Here is a 7,805-nt window from a genome sequence, read left to right on the forward strand (position 1 = left end):
TTGCTAATTTGCCGAGGCTGCCCTCGAATTTATGATCCTCCTGCCTTAGCCTCCCCAATTGCTGGGATTACAAACATGCGCTATCAGCCTGACTCCCCTGTGAAATTTCAATACTAGATAGACAGATAGATAGACAGACAGATGGATACCTCTGTTATGCACTTGGTTCTCTGGAGATTCATGGTCAGTGTAATACCTAAGATTGTCCTGCCTCTCAGGAATTAATTCTGCCTCCTTGGGAGTGCAGAATCCAACCCGGTGATTTGATTGGCAGTTGGCTGCTATGAATTTTCCCAGTGCAATTGATGGAGCTGGACCCACTTTGCTGATCACAGTTAGTCGATACAAGAATGGACAGCTGATCTGAAACCACCCAATCAGACCCTCCCCTGATTTTTAATCTTTACTTCAAAGAGAGAACCTGTTCTCTGATGGAGAACTAGAGAGACTCCCTGTGTCTCTCTAGTGTGAGCCTCTACACAGAAAGGATCAAAGAACAAAGGGAGAGAAGGATCTGGTGGCCTTTGGGGGTCTGATTTCTGCTGGACCTGAAGCCAGGCCTACCTTTGCCTTTAGTGAGAGAGATTTCCAGTTAATCTTCCCTGATGTAAGTGAAGTTGCTTCTTTTGCTCATCTCCTAAGGAATTCTGACCAATACAGGAGGGATCAGGAATATGAGCATTTGTAGAATTCAGAGTAAAAGGTGATCAGGAAAATGTAAGACACTCCTTCCCCGTGTCTGGGAACCAACTCTGAGGGTGAGAGCCCAGGTTTTCTATAAATTCAGTGGGGGAGAGGTGGTTGGGTCATGGCATGTGGCCATGACAGGAAAGGGGACTTCAAAGGACTGGGGGACTTAGGGACATTGTTGATGACTCTGAACAGGAAAGGGACGGGGAGGGTCAGCATTCCTAGAAGACTTGCTTGGGCAGCAACCTGGTCTTGGGTTGGAGGTGAGTCTGGAGTTAAGGAGGCAGAGTGGCTGGCACAGCAACCCTGGCACACCGAGAGGTAAGAGACCTGCCTGACCCAGAATCCCTGTCCTGCTGGGCCCTGCAGGGAGCCCTCGTACTCCCCTGGGACCGAGACTGCTCCAGCCCACTGCCATGGCAGGCAGGTGTCTGAGTCATGTGGAGGGAGCCCCTCTTACCCCACCCCAACCTGTAGCGAGGTGATGTCCCCAGGTGCATGAGGCTGTCTCCTTGTTTTTGCTGTGGTCACACCAATTTAACCTCAGACTGCAGAGTCTGCTCTTGCCATCCAGATTTGGAATATAAGTCCAAAGCATTGTTGAAAGGACAGGTGTTGATTTTGCTCATTTTTGATTTTTATTGTTTTCTGGATGAGTTCTGTGGAATATTCCTGTGTTCTCTCTCCTCTCTCTCTGCTCTCTTCCTCCCCAGATCCTGGTTCAGGGAGGCCAGGTCACTGCATTCCCATCTCTCAAGAATAACAAGTCATCGTGTTTGATTAGTAGAGCTTAAGTCAGCTCTGGGGGAGTTTTACCTGCTCACAGAGGAGCCCTGAACAGCTGCAGGGCTCATATTTTCTGGAAGAGTCAGGCTCCAGGGCTGACTGGCACTCAGGCCTGGCTCCAGTAGTTGTGTCTGCGGTTTCACAGCTGTCCCCCTGTCCTGTGGGCAGGCTCTTCCCAGCAGCAAGTGCCAGAGGCTGGGCCTGGCACAAGTCCCTGGAGGGGTCTGAGGGTGGTGCAGGATGGCAGCTGTTGGTCCCCTGGAGGAGGTGACTTGTGAGGATCTCTGGGGTCTGCTCTGTGGGGCCCACCTGCTCCAGTGGTCACTGTGGCCCCTGTGATGCAGGTTCTTGCTCTCTCTCTACTTTTCCCCTCTCACCCCCTACCTGTGAAATGCAATAAGATCACCTGCCTTAGAGGATCACGGAGAGGGGCCTGCAGGAGCCTATAGCTGGCCAACGATACCGTCAGGGAGGATTGTCATTGTCACAGTCATGCATCAGTTGATGATGGGGGACACATTCTGAGAGACACATCATTGGGAGATTTTGATTGTGTGAACATCACAGAATGTACTTACACAAACCAAGATGCTACGGTGTCACTAGGTGATGTAATGTCACGGGCCTGCCTGCCATTGTATGCGTTGTTGAGACACATCCATAAGTGGTATGTGAGTGAATTTTCTTTCTTTCAGTTCAAAGTCAATAAGTACAGAAGACTGACGATGTGCGAGACCCCATGCCAGGCATGACATGGGTGCCTAGGCTGGAGTAAGCTCTCTCAAACGTTTGTTGAGGGACTGAATGAACGGGAGGTGTGGAGTGCTCAGGGATGGGGGATTTGAGGAGCCCCTGCCTGGTGGGCAGGTTCCAGCCGCTTCCGCCGTATCTGCCTTTCTAGACACCTGCAAGAGCACTGGCTGGAAGGAAAAGATAGTCTCTATATTGAATTTGATACTATTTTCTTTATTGCGCAACAGTAATTTCAAGGTGCAGGGAGGGAAGACACGGTGGCTGTCCCTGCTTGGTGGGGCGACAGACAAATAAACAGTCTAAGGTGGGGGGGGAGGGAATATGGGGTTGCCAGTACCCTCAGCAGACAGTGGGGTTGGAGAAGGCGGGGGTAGAGGTTGAGGAGGGCTCAGCAGGGTGAAGGTGGAGTGGGGTCCGGAGCAGTGGAGAACATTCCAGGTGGAAGGAGGGACTCAATAGAGGTGAGCAACAACCAGCAGGCTCAGCACCTGCAGAGGGATCGCAGTCCACCTGGCAGCCTGGCAGGGTTGTCCTCTGCCTCCTTCATTTGGCTGTGAGCCTGAACTGGGAGGGACGGCTCCAGTCCTGCTGCCCCACTTACTGGTTTGGAGATCTTGGAAAACGGCTTCACCTGGGACCTCAAGTTCTCATCTGTGAAATGGGGCTAAGAATCATCTCCCCCACGTCATGGACAAGGCTGGAGAAGTTTGGATCGGCAGGCATCTGGCCTCCCTCCCCAGGGCTCCCCTGGTCTCTGCTTGGCCGTGCTCTATCCCGGGGCAGATGGCCTCTGAGGCAGACACTCTGATCATCAAGCTGGCCCACTGGACAGTGGTCACTCTGCTTTGTTCCCTTGGTCCAATCCAGTCTGTCAGTGACGAGGGATGAAATCCCCTGTCTTCCATTCTTTTTCTTCTCTTGTTCTCAGTACTGGGAATTGAACCCAGGGCCTTGAACTTGCTAAACAAGTGCTCTACCACTGAGCTACATCCTCGGTTCTTTTTTAAAATTTTATTTTGAGACAGAGTCTCTCTGTGTTGCTCAGATTGGCCTTGAACGTGTGATTTTCCTGCCTTCGCCTGGTGCGTAGCTGAGATTACTGGTGTGTGCCGCCACGCTGGGGTCACTGCTGCCCATTCTGAGCTCTTCTGCACGGTCCTCAGCTGTTCCTGGACAAGGCAAGGCTTTGAAAGGTACAAAGGAGGGGATACAGAGGCTGTGACGGCCATAGCTGGCACCTCCTGCTTCACCCCTCCCATCTTCCCATGACATACAGAGGTAATCAGCAGCACTGAAGGCAGAATTCAGTCAGGAACAAAGGCCTGAGGCAGGTGCCACACCCTTCAGCTCCATGCAGTGTCCCCTGCAAAAGGGAAAGCCATGGTCCTGCTGTGTGGAGCTGCTTTCTCCTTTGCCTCCCCCATCTGTATCTCTAAGCATGTGCTGACAGCCGTCCCTTGGGATTTAGCTCAAGTTGCTGGGAGCACGCTATCCTGCCTCCCCAGGGGGAGGGTTAGTGACCTCTCTGGGCGTTTGCATGTTCCAGGGAACACATGTTCTCATGGTCACCTCTGCTCGGAGTTCCAGCTGTTGCTGCTGCTGCTTCTCTTCCTTCTCCTCTCCACCCCCTTCCTCCTCCTCTTCCGCTTCCTCCTCCTCCTTTTTCTTCCTTTTCTTTTTTTGTACCAGGGATTGAACTCAGGGGCACTTAACCACTGAGCCACATCCCCAGTCCTTTAAAAATTTTATTTAGAGACAGGGTCTTGCCAAGTTGCTGAGGCTGGCTTTGAACTGGAGGTCTTCCTGCCTCAGCCTCCTGAGTCTCTGGGATTACAGGCGTGAGTCAGGGCACCTGGCTGAGTTCCAGCTTCTTGATCCCACCCATGTCTCTTGTGGGTGGTTTGCACAGACCCCTAGCCCCCAACCACAGCAGGGCGTAATGTAAACCACTCCTGCTATGTGGAAGTTTTGCAAGAGGCTGTCCTCTACCCTACTGCCCCTCCCTGGCTGCACTTGACCTCTGCAGGCTCAGGCTCCACCTGCCCTTGCCTGGGAGGACTGAGACTGAGGGGTGGAGGGACTTCCTGCACCGCCCACTGCGGCCACGGCAGTCTGATTTCCATTAGGGAGTGCTATGGGGCTTATTTAATGGCATTGCTCTTGTACTTGTAACAACTAAATGTGCCCACAGGCCGCCAGAGAGGTGAGTGTAAAACTGTTCAAATAATAACCACTGTGGCCACTCCTTTCCTCTGTCCTCTGACCTACTGCGATGCCCCTCAGAGCAGCCCACCATGTTGTCTTTGACAGACTGTTAGTCAAGAGTCATCCAGAGAAACGGAACCAGTGGGAAATGTATCTAAGATAGAGAGACCAATTTATTTACTTATTTTAAGAAATTGGCTCATGCCACTGGAGGGGCTGACAAGTCCAAAATCTACAGGGCAGGCTGGAAATTTGGGTAAAAGTTGATGTTACAGTGTGGAGTCTGAACTCTGTGGTCAGGCCAGGCAGGCTGGATGTGCAGGCAGGGCTTCCATGTGGCAGTCTTGAGGCTGTATTCCTTCTGCTTTGGGAAAACCCGTCTTTGCTTCTGAGGCTTTCAACTGATTGGATGAGGCCCACTCACATTATGGAGAGTCACCTGTTTTAGTCTATCTCCTGATTGAAATGCTAATCGTGTCTAAAAATTACCTTCACAGTGCCATCTCCATAGATGTTTGACCCACTAACAGGGCACCATAAACTTGCTAACTAGACAGCTAACATTAACCATGACAAAGCTGCATGTCTGTTTATCTCACAGGCCTGTGTGTCTGAATCCCTAGTGTAGGCTCAGGTTGACTTTGCCTGGGAGTCTCCTAGGTCAAATGCACAACATGCTGTGCTACTAGTTGGAATGGGGACGGGGTGACCAACACCTTCCACTGAATGTAGCTGAAACTCATGCATCTAGTACATGAGAATATCTAGTATGACAGAATAGAACCACCTTGCTAGGCCTTATTAACTCCAGATTATGGAGTTAAAATTTCTTCCTTTTTCCTTTGTGCTTTCAGTATTTTCCCAAAAGTTTACAAGGGCATATGTTACTTTTTAACAGAATTTTTTAAATTTAAAGATGTAGAAATTGGGCCAGGTGTGGTGGTGCTGTAATCCCAGCAGCTCTGGAGGCTGAGGCAGGATTGTGAGTTCAAAGCCAGCCTTAGCAATTTAGCAGGCCCTAAACAACTTAGTAAGATCCTATCTCCAAATAAAATGTATATAAAAAAGGGCTGGGGATGTGGCTCAGTGATTCAGTACCCTGGGTTTAATCCCTAAAACCAAGAAGAAAAAAAAAAAAAAAAAAGATGTAGAAATTGGGCTTCAGTGGGGGAGGTTGGCTATGGCTTGTCTTGGGGGAAGGGAATGGCTTGCCTGCAGCCCCCAGGTTGGGAAGCCAGGCTGGGCTATAAGCAGGGTTACCAGGCGGAGGCCCAGAGCCTCCTGAGCCCAGGCCTGGGTCTTCTCCCACCCCACCATGCCCTTTGTGGTCTCCAGTTTTTCATTAGCGGCTCAGAGGCCAGGGACTACAGGGAGAGTAGAACTTTAGGTTAATTCTGAGCCTGGAGACTGGGGTACCAGTGAGTGGTAGGAGAGGAGATTAGGAGATCCACTTCAGGGTCAGATCAGGTGCAGAAGTCAAACCTAATCAGGCTTCTGCAGAGTCTTGGCAGGTGTCGGAAGAGGCTGACCTTTCTAGGGCTGGTGTAGGCTGAGCCCTGGAGACTGCTCTGTAGAATGCTCTGGCGGGCATTTACCCAGGGTGTGAGCCCAGCTGTGCTCAGGGAAGGTTGGAAGAAGCAGACTGATGTCAGGGAACTGCCCTGACTGGTCTGTGCTCTCAAGGCTGGGAGAGTACCAAGGAGTGATGGGGGCGGCGATCATGAGGTCTGGCACCGTCAGAGGAGGATCCCTGGGAAACCGAAGGATGGATACGATTGGGTGCTCAGGAGAAGGGAAAGAAAGTAATCCTTGCTGCTTCGTGCCCTGGGAAGGCCATCGCATCACTATTCTTAGGAGGAAGTCTACTTAGTGGGAAAGCTCAATTCCATACCAAACCCTTCACTCCTTCACTTCCAGATTGCAGGCTTTGTGAGTTATCTGAAATTGTACTAACAACGGCTAATGCAAATGCAGTCTTGGTCCTTGCTGGGCATGATTATAATCCCTTTAAGTACATACACTCTGTCTTCCGTCTCCTCGGGTTCTGCATCCATGGATCCAACCAACCTCGGCTGAAATATATTTGAAAACCAAAAATTGCATCTATACGGAACACTCACAGATCTTGTTTTCTTCCACCTGCCATTATTCCCTAAACAATGTGCAGAATAACTATTCACGTAGCATTTACACTCATTAGGTATTATAAATAATCTAGGGGTGATTTAAAGAACACAGCAGGATTGTGTAAGTTATATGCAAATGCTACACAATCTATAAGGCACTGGAGCATTTATGAATTTTGGTACCCACAGATGTCCTGGAACCCATTTCTCCTTGGTACCTAGGGATGACAGTACTGTATGGACTTATTTAATCTTCATGAAACCTTACTGTTGAGTGTGTTTTAGGAATGAGGAAACTGAAGCTCAGAGAGATCAGGTACTGAACTCGAGGTCTCAGAGCTTGCATGTGGTGGGTCTGGAAGTTGAACCCCAGGGGTCTGTGCTTTGAAATACCAAGCTGTGGTGCCTTTCTGTGGGAAGGGTCACCCAACATCTCTGGTCCTTAGAAATACCACTCTTGCTTTCCCAGGACCTGCTGGGAAAGGAGAACATCAGCTCTCCCCCCGCCCAGATGTCTTGCTGAATTTCAGAGCCAACCTGGGCATCAGTCACCTGCCCCTTTGGCTGCTCTTACATTGGGAGGCTCCTTGTGAAAGGGGAATTGGAATTTCACTCAAAAGCTTTTTCTTTTCATTTTTCTGCCCAAGTTCACATCAGATGGGGGTAATGTGCTGATGCTGTAATGAGGTTTGAGGAAAGCACATCTTACAACAGTGCAAAACCCAATCATCATGTGTATGAACTGCAAACGAATTGAGCTTTTTCTTTCCTTAAAAAGGATAGTGCTCTCAAACTGAGCACTGTGGCCATTGATGCAGCCATAATAGAAGGTATTTGTGGGGAGAACTGCATCTCCCTGCACAATTGGCTAATGCTCTCTTTGTCAGGTATAAAGAATATTGACAAAGAAGAATCAAATTGTCCTGCATTTTCCTCGGCTTCTCAGGAAGAAGGGGAAATTGCTTTTTGAGCATAGCATAAATACCATCATGTATCCCCAAATTTTGATTCTGCGCGGTGTCTTGTATGCACATAGTAGGGGCTCAATCGAAGCTAATGGATGCAGATTGCCTGGTGAGAATTTTGTCTGCTGCATTCCAGCTGCATGAACTTGGATGAGTGACTTCATTTCTCTGGGTCACAATTCCCTTTTTAAAGTAGAGCTGGACTAGCATCTATGGGGCCATGTCCTCACCAATCCATCACAAGGTGAAAATACTGTAAGTTGAAAATACATTAATTCAC

The 7,805-nt window shown here is 49.6% G+C and overlaps 1 non-coding gene across 1 annotated transcript; it reads right to left on the reverse strand.

The window, feature by feature from the left end:
• Positions 1 to 7,211: 7,211 nt before the first annotated feature.
• On the reverse strand, positions 7,212 to 7,314 carry LOC124992047 (small nucleolar RNA U13). The gene has a single exon (XR_007110049.1). It is a non-coding gene; the product is annotated as a small nucleolar RNA U13 (small nucleolar RNA).
• Positions 7,315 to 7,805: the final 491 nt, after the last annotated feature.

The sequence above is a fragment of the Sciurus carolinensis genome, chromosome 8 (assembly GCF_902686445.1).
Source record: "Sciurus carolinensis chromosome 8, mSciCar1.2, whole genome shotgun sequence".
NCBI lineage: Eukaryota > Metazoa > Chordata > Mammalia > Rodentia > Sciuridae > Sciurus > Sciurus carolinensis.